This window comes from Squalius cephalus, assembly GCF_949319135.1.
Source record: "Squalius cephalus genome assembly, chromosome: 4".
In the NCBI taxonomy this organism is placed as follows: Eukaryota; Metazoa; Chordata; class Actinopteri; order Cypriniformes; family Leuciscidae; genus Squalius; species Squalius cephalus.
The window spans coordinates 24998445-25011336 of record NC_137125.1 but is presented as its reverse complement, the minus strand read 5'-3'; the positions used below and the strand labels follow the sequence as shown (position 1 = coordinate 25011336).

At 45.1% G+C, this 12892-nt stretch overlaps 2 long non-coding RNA genes across 6 annotated transcripts; both read left to right on the top strand.

Annotated features, from left to right (window-relative positions):
- The first annotated feature begins 880 nt into the window (after positions 1 to 880).
- Positions 881 to 8131, top strand: LOC307157930. 5 transcript variants are annotated; one of them, XR_013821129.1, is made up of 6 exons: positions 881 to 926; positions 1407 to 1602; positions 2739 to 2934; positions 4064 to 4259; positions 5395 to 5590; positions 6720 to 7030. It is a non-coding gene; the product is annotated as an uncharacterized lncRNA (long non-coding RNA). The 5 variants fall into 5 exon arrangements; XR_013821128.1 differs by lacking the exons at positions 881 to 926; positions 1407 to 1602 and adding exons at positions 2152 to 2251; positions 8045 to 8131 and having other exon boundaries at positions 6720 to 6915; XR_013821130.1 differs by lacking the exons at positions 881 to 926; positions 1407 to 1602 and adding an exon at positions 2152 to 2251.
- Positions 8132 to 8843: 712 nt separating this feature from the next.
- Positions 8844 to 10922, top strand: LOC307157803. Its single transcript, XR_013821078.1, has 3 exons — positions 8844 to 8889; positions 9370 to 9565; positions 10702 to 10922. It is a non-coding gene; the product is annotated as an uncharacterized lncRNA (long non-coding RNA).
- Positions 10923 to 12892: the final 1970 nt, after the last annotated feature.

Below are 12892 nucleotides of genomic sequence, written 5' to 3'. Positions count from 1 at the left end.
ATTTTATTGATTATGGTGATTTAAAGTTTTTGTTATTAACTAACACTTCAACATCCGGCACAAAATTAAAGAGATCTCAGTTCACAATCTACATTGTTAGATATTCTCCTATGTATGTAAGTAGTTGTGCTTAAATCTTTGGCTGTATCTTGACACAGCATAGCGATGCAAAGTTCCACACTCTATGGACTAACTTATCAGACACTCACCACACTGATGTTAACATCACCATATATTGTCTTTTCTACCATGATTGGAGCAACTATTGTCCCACCATTCTTCTGGTTCGAAACCGGGCGGAAACTGTGGGTGGTGTTTGCAAAAATATCTTATGTGGTTTTCTGTTGAGCAGGTCAGTACACTTGCAGGGCGATTTGCGGTGTAAAATCTTTAGAAAAGGACAAAAATAAAACAAATGACCATTGAGGTTTCCTGTAGAGTAATAAAAAATGTTTGGTCTGCCACCAAAAAGAGCAGCTTTTTGCCATTTTAAGAACACCGGGCAGTCTACCGTTTCAGTTGCTTTTGAACAAGTGTACAACTGTACAAAGTCCTTACCTGCTGGCCCAACCTGCTGCGGTTCTTCGGAGCAAGCCGCAAAGAGTCCTCTGTTTTTTAACAAACGCATGTAGCTCTGCTGTGAGCAGGGCATTGAAAAATACCAGAAACTCGCAAATGTTCCCCTCCACGGAAATCTTTAGTAAAAGGCGAAATATTTATGCGTGAATGAAGAGAAACTCGAGCTGTACCTATGAGATGTTGGGACAATGTGCTCCCACGCACATGCCACCATGCTCAGCAAGGGTAATGTCTGGTGCAGGCTCCTCCCACCCAGCTCTTTTTATTTTCTTTTTTTTTTTTTAAATGCAAAGGACCACGAGGTTTCTGTAGTGTAGTGGTCATCACGTTCGCCTAACACGCGAAAGGTCCTCGGTTCGAAACCGAGCAGAAACAGCGGTCGGATTGTGATAGAAACTTTAAACTGTTTGCAACGCCAAGAGGGTTTAGCTCTCTTTACCTTTATACACTTTTTAACAAGAGTGCACCAGAAGATTTATGTCTGCACCCTGTAGACAGGTTGCCGTAGTGTAGTGGTTATCACGTTCGCTTTACACGCGAAAGGTCCCCAGTTCAAAACTGGGCGGAAACAAGCGGAGGTGTTTTTAATATGCATGCTGAAATTCGCTACAGAGTCCTTAATTTTGAGACCGGTCAAGGCCATCGCACCAAGGTGCTGTAGGCAGACTGCCGTGCCGATTGTTCTGTTGTTTGTGGAATGTACAGACTGTCACACTGCTTGCAGGGTAGGCTATGGGACGGAGCCATCTTCGAAAAAGCACACGCAATGGACCATTAGGTTTTTGTAGTGTAGCGGTCATCACGTTCGCCTAACACGCACGCGAAAGGTCCTCGGTTCGAAACCGAGCAGAAACAGTGGTCGCCTTTTGACAGAAACTTTAAACTTTTGGCCATGCTAGGAGGGTTCAGCTCTCTTTTCCTTTATGCGCTTTTTAACAAGCGTGCACCAGAAGATTGATGTCTGCATCCTGAAGACAGGTTTCCGTAGTGTAGTGGTTATCACGTTCGCCTCACACGCGAAAGGTCCCCAGTTCGAAACCGGGCGGAAACTGTGGGTGGTGTTTGCAAAAATATCTTATGTGGTTTTCTGTTGAGCAGGTCAGTACACTTGCAGGGCGATTTGCGGTGAAAAATCTTTAGAAAAGGACAAAAATAAAACAAATGACCATTGAGGTTTCCTGTAGAGTAATAAAAAATGTTTGGTCTGCCACCAAAAAGAGCAGCTTTTTGCCATTTTAAGAACACCGGGCAGTCTACCGTTTCAGTTGCTTTTGAACAAGTGTACAACTGTACAAAGTCCTTACCTGCTGGCCCAACCTGCTGCGGTTCTTCGGAGCAAGCCGCAAAGAGTCCTCTGTTTTTTAACAAACGCATGTAGCTCTGCTGTGAGCAGGGCATCCAAAAATACCAGAAACTCGCAAATGTTCCCCTCCACGGAAATCTTTAGTAAAAGGCGAAAGATTTATGCGTGAATGAAGAGAAACTCGAGCTGTACCTATGAGACGTTGGGACAATGTGCTCCCACGCACATGCCACCATGCTCAGCAAGGGTAATGTCTGGTGCAGGCTCCTCCCACCCAGCTCTTTTTATTTTTTTTATTTTTTTTTAAATGCAAAGGACCACGAGGTTTCTGTAGTGTAGTGGTCATCACGTTCGCCTAACACGCGAAAGGTCCTCGGTTCGAAACCGAGCAGAAACAGCGGTCGGATTGTGATAGAAACTTTAAACTGTTTGCAACGCCAAGAGGGTTTAGCTCTCTTTACCTTTATACACTTTTTAACAAGAGTGCACCAGAAGATTCATGTCTGCACCCTGTAGACAGGTTTCCGTAGTGTAGTGGTTATCACGTTCGCTTTACACGCGAAAGGTCCCCAGTTCAAAACTGGGCGGAAACAAGCGGAGGTGTTTTTAATATGCATGCTGAAATTCGCTACAGAGTCCTTAATTTTGAGACCGGTGAAGGCCATCGCACCAAGGTGCTGTAGGCAGACTGCCGTGCCGAATGAGGTTTGTTCTGTTGTTTGTGGAATGTACAGACTGTCACACTGCTTGCAGGGTAGGCTATGGGACGGAGCCATCTTCGAAAAAGCACACGCAATGGACCATTAGGTTTTTGTAGTGTAGCGGTCATCACGTTCGGCTAACACGCACGCGAAAGGTCCTCGGTTCGAAACCGAGCAGAAACAGTGGTCGCCTTTTGACAGAAACTTTAAACTTTTGGCCATGCTAGGAGGGTTCAGCTCTCTTTTCCTTTATGCGCTTTTTAACAAGCGTGCACCAGAAGATTGCTGTCTGCATCCTGAAGACAGGTTTCCGTAGTGTAGTGGTTATCACGTTCGCCTCACACGCGAAAGGTCCCCAGTTCGAAACCGGGCGGAAACTGTGGGTGGTGTTTGCAAAAATATCTTATGTGGTTTTCTGTTGAGCAGGTCAGTACACTTGCAGGGCGATTTGCGGTGTAAAATCTTTAGAAAAGGACAAAAATAAAACAAATGACCATTGAGGTTTCCTGTAGAGTAATAAAAAATGTTTGGTCTGCCACCAAAAAGAGCAGCTTTTTGCCATTTTAAGAACACCGGGCAGTCTACCGTTTCAGTTGCTTTTGAACAAGTGTACAACTGTACAAAGTCCTTACCTGCTGGCCCAACCTGCTGCGGTTCTTCGGAGCAAGCCGCAAAGAGTCCTCTGTTTTTTAACAAACGCATGTAGCTCTGCTGTGAGCAGGGCATCCAAAAATACCAGAAACTCGCAAATGTTCCCCTCCACGGAAATCTTTAGTAAAAGGCGAAAGATTTATGCGTGAATGAAGAGAAACTCGAGCTGTACCTATGAGACGTTGGGACAATGTGCTCCCACGCACATGCCACCATGCTCAGCAAGGGTAATGTCTGGTGCAGGCTCCTCCCACCCAGCTCTTTTTATTTTCTTTTTTTTTTTTTAAATGCAAAGGACCACGAGGTTTCTGTAGTGTAGTGGTCATCACGTTCGCCTAACACGCGAAAGGTCCTCGGTTCGAAACCGAGCAGAAACAGCGGTAGGATTGTGATAGAAACTTTAAACTGTTTGCAACGCCAAGAGGGTTTAGCTCTCTTTACCTTTATACACTTTTTAACAAGAGTGCACCAGAAGATTTATGTCTGCACCCTGTAGACAGGTTTACGTAGTGTAGTGGTTATCACGTTCGCTTTACACGCGAAAGGTCCCCAGTTCAAAACTGGGTGGAAACAAGCGGAGGTGTTTTTAATATGCATGCTGAAATTCGCTACAGAGTCCTTAATTTTGAGACCGGTGAAGGCCATCGCACCAAGGTGCTGTAGGCAGACTGCCGTGCCGATTGTTCTGTTGTTTGTGGAATGTACAGACTGTCACACTGCTTGCAGGGTAGGCTATGGGACGGAGCCATCTTCGAAAAAGCACACGCAATGGACCATTAGGTTTTTGTAGTGTAGCGGTCATCACGTTCGCCTAACACGCACGCGAAAGGTCCTCGGTTCGAAACCGAGCAGAAACAGTGGTCGCCTTTTGACAGAAACTTTAAACTTTTGGCCATGCTAGGAGGGTTCAGCTCTCTTTTCCTTTATGCGCTTTTTAACAAGCGTGCACCAGAAGATTGCTGTCTGCATCCTGAAGACAGGTTTCCGTAGTGTAGTGGTTATCACGTTCGCCTCACACGCGAAAGGTCCCCAGTTCGAAACCGGGCGGAAACTGTGGGTGGTGTTTGCAAAAATATCTTATGTGGTTTTCTGTTGAGCAGGTCAGTACACTTGCAGGGCGATTTGCGGTGTAAAATCTTTAGAAAAGGACAAAAATAAAACAAATGACCGTTGAGGTTTCCTGTAGAGTAATAAAAAATGTTTGGTCTGCCACCAAAAAGAGCAGCTTTTTGCCATTTTAAGAACACCGGGCAGTCTACCGTTTCAGTTGCTTTTGAACAAGTGTACAACTGTACAAAGTCCTTACCTGCTGGCCCAACCTGCTGCGGTTCTTCGGAGCAAGCCGCAAAGAGTCCTCTGTTTTTTAACAAACGCATGTAGCTCTGCTGTGAGCAGGGCATCCAAAAATACCAGAAACTCGCAAATGTTCCCCTCCACGGAAAACTTTAGTAAAAGGCGAAAGATTTATGCGTGAATGAAGAGAAACTCGAGCTGTACCTATGAGACGTTGGGACAATGTGCTCCCACGCACATGCCACCATGCTCAGCAAGGGTAATGTCTGGTGCAGGCTCCTCCCACCCAGCTCTTTTTATTTTCTTTTTTTTTTTTAAATGCAAAGGACCATGAGGTTTCTGTAGTGTAGTGGTCATCACGTTCGCCTAACACGCGAAAGGTCCTCGGTTCGAAACCGAGCAGAAACAGCGGTCGGATTGTGATAGAAACTTTAAACTGTTTGCAACGCCAAGAGGGTTTAGCTCTCTTTACCTTTATACACTTTTTAACAAGAGTGCACCAGAAGATTCATGTCTGCACCCTGTAGACAGGTTTCCGTAGTGTAGTGGTTATCACGTTCGCTTTACACGCGAAAGGTCCCCAGTTCAAAACTGGGCGGAAACAAGCGGAGGTGTTTTTAATATGCATGCTGAAATTCGCTACAGAGTCCTTAATTTTGAGACCGGTGAAGGCCATCGCACCAAGGTGCTGTAGGCAGACTGCCGTGCCGAATGAGGTTTGTTCTGTTGTTTGTGGAATGTACAGACTGTCACACTGCTTGCAGGGTAGGCTATGGGACGGAGCCATCTTCGAAAAAGCACACGCAATGGACCATTAGGTTTTTGTAGTGTAGCGGTCATCACGTTCGGCTAACACGCACGCGAAAGGTCCTCGGTTCGAAACCGAGCAGAAACAGTGGTCGCCTTTTGACAGAAACTTTAAACTTTTGGCCATGCTAGGAGGGTTCAGCTCTCTTTTCCTTTATGCGCTTTTTAACAAGCGTGCACCAGAAGATTGCTGTCTGCATCCTGAAGACAGGTTTCCGTAGTGTAGTGGTTATCACGTTCGCCTCACACGCGAAAGGTCCCCAGTTCGAAACCGGGCGGAAACTGTGGGTGGTGTTTGCAAAAATATCTTATGTGGTTTTCTGTTGAGCAGGTCAGTACACTTGCAGGGCGATTTGCGGTGTAAAATCTTTAGAAAAGGACAAAAATAAAACAAATGACCATTGAGGTTTCCTGTAGAGTAATAAAAAATGTTTGGTCTGCCACCAAAAAGAGCAGCTTTTTGCCATTTTAAGAACACCGGGCAGTCTACCGTTTCAGTTGCTTTTGAACAAGTGTACAACTGTACAAAGTCCTTACCTGCTGGCCCAACCTGCTGCGGTTCTTCGGAGCAAGCCGCAAAGAGTCCTCTGTTTTTTAACAAACGCATGTAGCTCTGCTGTGAGCAGGGCATCCAAAAATACCAGAAACTCGCAAATGTTCCCCTCCACGGAAATCTTTAGTAAAAGGCGAAAGATTTATGCGTGAATGAAGAGAAACTCGAGCTGTACCTATGAGACGTTGGGACAATGTGCTCCCACGCACATGCCACCATGCTCAGCAAGGGTAATGTCTGGTGCAGGCTCCTCCCACCCAGCTCTTTTTATTTTCTTTTTTTTTTTTTAAATGCAAAGGACCACGAGGTTTCTGTAGTGTAGTGGTCATCACGTTCGCCTAACACGCGAAAGGTCCTCGGTTTGAAACCGAGCAGAAACAGCGGTAGGATTGTGATAGAAACTTTAAACTGTTTGCAACGCCAAGAGGGTTTAGCTCTCTTTACCTTTATACACTTTTTAACAAGAGTGCACCAGAAGATTTATGTCTGCACCCTGTAGACAGGTTTACGTAGTGTAGTGGATATCACGTTCGCTTTACACGCGAAAGGTCCCCAGTTCAAAACTGGGTGGAAACAAGCGGAGGTGTTTTTAATATGCATGCTGAAATTCGCTACAGAGTCCTTAATTTTGAGACCGGTGAAGGCCATCGCACCAAGGTGCTGTAGGCAGACTGCCGTGCCGATTGTTCTGTTGTTTGTGGAATGTACAGACTGTCACACTGCTTGCAGGGTAGGCTATGGGACGGAGCCATCTTCGAAAAAGCACACGCAATGGACCATTAGGTTTTTGTAGTGTAGCGGTCATCACGTTCGCCTAACACGCACGCGAAAGGTCCTCGGTTCGAAACCGAGCAGAAACAGTGGTCGCCTTTTGACAGAAACTTTAAACTTTTGGCCATGCTAGGAGGGTTCAGCTCTCTTTTCCTTTATGCGCTTTTTAACAAGCGTGCACCAGAAGATTGCTGTCTGCATCCTGAAGACAGGTTTCCGTAGTGTAGTGGTTATCACGTTCGCCTCACACGCGAAAGGTCCCCAGTTCGAAACCGGGCGGAAACTGTGGGTGGTGTTTGCAAAAATATCTTATGTGGTTTTCTGTTGAGCAGGTCAGTACACTTGCAGGGCGATTTGCGGTGTAAAATCTTTAGAAAAGGACAAAAATAAAACAAATGACCGTTGAGGTTTCCTGTAGAGTAATAAAAAATGTTTGGTCTGCCACCAAAAAGAGCAGCTTTTTGCCATTTTAAGAACACCGGGCAGTCTACCGTTTCAGTTGCTTTTGAACAAGTGTACAACTGTACAAAGTCCTTACCTGCTGGCCCAACCTGCTGCGGTTCTTCGGAGCAAGCCGCAAAGAGTCCTCTGTTTTTTAACAAACGCATGTAGCTCTGCTGTGAGCAGGGCATCCAAAAATACCAGAAACTCGCAAATGTTCCCCTCCACGGAAAACTTTAGTAAAAGGCGAAAGATTTATGCGTGAATGAAGAGAAACTCGAGCTGTACCTATGAGACGTTGGGACAATGTGCTCCCACGCACATGCCACCATGCTCAGCAAGGGTAATGTCTGGTGCAGGCTCCTCCCACCCAGCTCTTTTTATTTTCTTTTTTTTTTTTTAAATGCAAAGGACCACGAGGTTTCTGTAGTGTAGTGGTCATCACGTTCGCCTAACACGCGAAAGGTCCTCGGTTCGAAACCGAGCAGAAACAGCGGTCGGATTGTGATAGAAACTTTAAACTGTTTGCAACGCCAAGAGGGTTTAGCTCTCTTTACCTTTATACACTTTTTAACAAGAGTGCACCAGAAGATTCATGTCTGCACCCTGTAGACAGGTTTCCGTAGTGTAGTGGTTATCACGTTCGCTTTACACGCGAAAGGTCCCCAGTTCAAAACTGGGCGGAAACAAGCGGAGGTGTTTTTAATATGCATGCTGAAATTCGCTACAGAGTCCTTAATTTTGAGACCGGTGAAGGCCATCGCACCAAGGTGCTGTAGGCAGACTGCCGTGCCGATTGTTCTGTTGTTTGTGGAATGTACAGACTGTCACACTGCTTGCAGGGTAGGCTATGGGACGGAGCCATCTTCGAAAAATCACACGCAATGGACCATTAGGTTTTTGTAGTGTAGCGGTCATCACGTTCGCCTAACACGCACGCGAAAGGTCCTCGGTTCGAAACCGAGCAGAAACAGTGGTCGCCTTTTGACAGAAACTTTAAACTTTTGGCCATGCTAGGAGGGTTCAGCTCTCTTTTCCTTTATGCGCTTTTTAACAAGAGTGCACCAGAAGATTGCTGTCTGCATCCTGAAGACAGGTTTCCGTAGTGTAGTGGTTATCACGTTCGCCTCACACGCGAAAGGTCCCCAGTTCGAAACCGGGCGGAAACTGTGGGTGGTGTTTGCAAAAATATCTTATGTGGTTTTCTGTTGAGCAGGTCAGTACACTTGCAGGGCGATTTGCGGTGTAAAATCTTTAGAAAAGGACAAAAATAAAACAAATGACCATTGAGGTTTCCTGTAGAGTAATAAAAAATGTTTGGTCTGCCACCAAAAAGAGCAGCTTTTTGCCATTTTAAGAACACCGGGCAGTCTACCGTTTCAGTTGCTTTTGAACAAGTGTACAACTGTACAAAGTCCTTACCTGCTGGCCCAACCTGCTGCGGTTCTTCGGAGCAAGCCGCAAAGAGTCCTCTGTTTTTTAACAAACGCATGTAGCTCTGCTGTGAGCAGGGCATTGAAAAATACCAGAAACTCGCAAATGTTCCCCTCCACGGAAATCTTTAGTAAAAGGCGAAAGATTTATGCGTGAATGAAGAGAAACTCGAGCTGTACCTATGAGACGTTGGGACAATGTGCTCCCACGCACATGCCACCATGCTCAGCAAGGGTAATGTCTGGTGCAGGCTCCTCCCACCCAGCTCTTTTTATTTTCTTTTTTTTTTTTTAAATGCAAAGGACCACGAGGTTTCTGTAGTGTAGTGGTCATCACGTTCGCCTAACACGCGAAAGGTCCTCGGTTCGAAACCGAGCAGAAACAGCGGTCGGATTGTGATAGAAACTTTAAACTGTTTGCAACGCCAAGAGGGTTTAGCTCTCTTTACCTTTATACACTTTTTAACAAGAGTGCACCAGAAGATTTATGTCTGCACCCTGTAGACAGGTTTCCGTAGTGTAGTGGTTATCACGTTCGCTTTACACGCGAAAGGTCCCCAGTTCAAAACTGGGCGGAAACAAGCGGAGGTGTTTTTAATATGCATGCTGAAATTCGCTACAGAGTCCTTAATTTTGAGACCGGTGAAGGCCATCGCACCAAGGTGCTGTAGGCAGACTGCCGTGCCGATTGTTCTGTTGTTTGTGGAATGTACAGACTGTCACACTGCTTGCAGGGTAGGCTATGGGACGGAGCCATCTTCGAAAAAGCACACGCAATGGACCATTAGGTTTTTGTAGTGTAGCGGTCATCACGTTCGCCTAACACGCACGCGAAAGGTCCTCGGTTCGAAACCGAGCAGAAACAGTGGTCGCCTTTTGACAGAAACTTTAAACTTTTGGCCATGCTAGGAGGGTTCAGCTCTCTTTTCCTTTATGCGCTTTTTAACAAGCGTGCACCAGAAGATTGATGTCTGCATCCTGAAGACAGGTTTCCGTAGTGTAGTGGTTATCACGTTCGCCTCACACGCGAAAGGTCCCCAGTTCGAAACCGGGCGGAAACTGTGGGTGGTGTTTGCAAAAATATCTTATGTGGTTTTCTGTTGAGCAGGTCAGTACACTTGCAGGGCGATTTGCGGTGTAAAATCTTTAGAAAAGGACAAAAATAAAACAAATGACCGTTGAGGTTTCCTGTAGAGTAATAAAAAATGTTTGGTCTGCCACCAAAAAGAGCAGCTTTTTGCCATTTTAAGAACACCGGGCAGTCTACCGTTTCAGTTGCTTTTGAACAAGTGTACAACTGTACAAAGTCCTTACCTGCTGGCCCAACCTGCTGCGGTTCTTCGGAGCAAGCCGCAAAGAGTCCTCTGTTTTTTAACAAACGCATGTAGCTCTGCTGTGAGCAGGGCATCCAAAAATACCAGAAACTCGCAAATGTTCCCCTCCACGGAAAACTTTAGTAAAAGGCGAAAGATTTATGCGTGAATGAAGAGAAACTCGAGCTGTACCTATGAGACGTTGGGACAATGTGCTCCCACGCACATGCCACCATGCTCAGCAAGGGTAATGTCTGGTGCAGGCTCCTCCCACCCAGCTCTTTTTATTTTCTTTTTTTTTTTTTAAATGCAAAGGACCACGAGGTTTCTGTAGTGTAGTGGTCATCACGTTCGCCTAACACGCGAAAGGTCCTCGGTTCGAAACCGAGCAGAAACAGCGGTCGGATTGTGATAGAAACTTTAAACTGTTTGCAACGCCAAGAGGGTTTAGCTCTCTTTACCTTTATACACTTTTTAACAAGAGTGCACCAGAAGATTCATGTCTGCACCCTGTAGACAGGTTTCCGTAGTGTAGTGGTTATCACGTTCGCTTTACACGCGAAAGGTCCCCAGTTCAAAACTGGGCGGAAACAAGCGGAGGTGTTTTTAATATGCATGCTGAAATTCGCTACAGAGTCCTTAATTTTGAGACCGGTGAAGGCCATCGCACCAAGGTGCTGTAGGCAGACTGCCGTGCCGAATGAGGTTTGTTCTGTTGTTTGTGGAATGTACAGACTGTCACACTGCTTGCAGGGTAGGCTATGGGACGGAGCCATCTTCGAAAAAGCACACGCAATGGACCATTAGGTTTTTGTAGTGTAGCGGTCATCACGTTCGCCTAACACGCACGCGAAAGGTCCTCGGTTCGAAACCGAGCAGAAACAGTGGTCGCCTTTTGACAGAAACTTTAAACTTTTGGCCATGCTAGGAGGGTTCAGCTCTCTTTTCCTTTATGCGCTTTTTAACAAGCGTGCACCAGAAGATTGCTGTCTGCATCCTGAAGACAGGTTTCCGTAGTGTAGTGGTTATCACGTTCGCCTCACACGCGAAAGGTCCCCAGTTCGAAACCGGGCGGAAACTGTGGGTGGTGTTTGCAAAAATGTGGGTGGTGTTTGCAGGGCATCCAAAAATACCAGAAACTCGCAAATGTTCCCCTCCACGGAAATCTTTAGTAAAAGGCGAAAGATTTATGCGTGAATGAAGAGAAACTCGAGCTGTACCTATCTTATGTGGTTTTCTGTTGAGCAGGTCAGTACACTTGCAGGGCGATTTGCGGTGTAAAATCTTTAGAAAAGGACAAAAATAAAACAAATGACCATTGAGGTTTCCTGTAGAGTAATAAAAAATGTTTGGTCTGCCACCAAAAAGAGCAGCTTTTTGCCATTTTAAGAACACCGGGCAGTCTACCGTTTCAGTTGCTTTTGAACAAGTGTACAACTGTACAAAGTCCTTACCTGCTGGCCCAACCTGCTGCGGTTCTTCGGAGCAAGCCGCAAAGAGTCCTCTGTTTTTTAACTGTTTTTTAGCTCTGCTGTGAGCAGGGCATCCAAAAATACCAGAAACTCGCAAATGTTCCCCTCCACGGAAATCTTTAGTAAAAGGCGAAAGATTTATGCGTGAATGAAGAGAAACTCGAGCTGTACCTATGAGACGTTGGGACAATGTGCTCCCACGCACATGCCACCATGCTCAGCAAGGGTAATGTCTGGTGCAGGCTCCTCCCACCCAGCTCTTTTTATTTTCTTTTTTTTTTTTTAAATGCAAAGGACCACGAGGTTTCTGTAGTGTAGTGGTCATCACGTTCGCCTAACACGCGAAAGGTCCTCGGTTCGAAACCGAGCAGAAACAGCGGTCGGATTGTGATAGAAACTTTAAACTGTTTGCAACGCCAAGAGGGTTTAGCTCTCTTTACCTTTATACACTTTTTAACAAGAGTGCACCAGAAGATTTATGTCTGCACCCTGTAGACAGGTTTCCGTAGTGTAGTGGTTATCACGTTCGCTTTACACGCGAAAGGTCCCCAGTTCAAAACTGGGCGGAAACAAGCGGAGGTGTTTTTAATATGCATGCTGAAATTCGCTTGTTTGTGGAATGTACAGACTGTCACACTGCTTGCAGGGCAGGCTATGGGACGGAGCCATCTTCGAAAAAGCACACGCAATGGACCATTAGGTTTCTGTAGTGTAGCGGTCATCACGTTCGCCTAACACGCACGCGAAAGGTCCTCGGTTCGAAACAGTGCGGATAGGGCGGATTGTTTTAATAGTCTTATGACATCAGAAGTACGTCATATCTTGAATAAGGTGGAGGTAAAGCTACCAATGTAAAATACTGTTTTGAGAAATGTGTGTGTGAAATGAGTGGAAAATGTTTAAGGTTTTTTAATAAAAAAAAAAAAATAAAAAAAAAACCCTTTGCACTAAAAGCACAAGTATGATCTCATTTGAAAGCTGACACCTGGTAGTTTATTGTAAATGTAGAATTAATTATTGTCATAATGATTTTTTTTTTTAAATAGCTTCAAAGTTTTGTAAAGTTATTAGAATTTTTTTTTTATGAAACATATTAATGAAAATAAAATTGAAGTTGGCACTGGAGCAATCTAGAAATGCACTACAGCTAAAGCCACATGTCTGACCATGTTATATTTAAAATATGAAGATAATAAGTCTAAAAATCTGTATTTAGTTAAATGTTTTTCAAGATCATGTCATGACTTTATTTTGATTAGGCTACTCTAAAAATGCTACTGATGTTTAGTCGTCTTCTAAGCATCCATTCAGACTTTTGTCTCTATTGTTTTGTGGTGCAAACGAGCCCCATTCAGTCTCAGTCTCCCCCTGCACACATTCACACCTCTCCAGACTGGTTATGGCTCGAAATATGCATTTCTTTTGTCTGCATTATAGTTACTAACGACTGGCTATTCACAGCCTATTCATAGGGTTTCAATCCCTAATTTCTTTTATCAAAGTTCTCACTTCACAGACCTTCAGCTCTGCTCGTCTCGAAAGTGACGGGCGGTCTCCCAAAAATCTCTGCTGGCT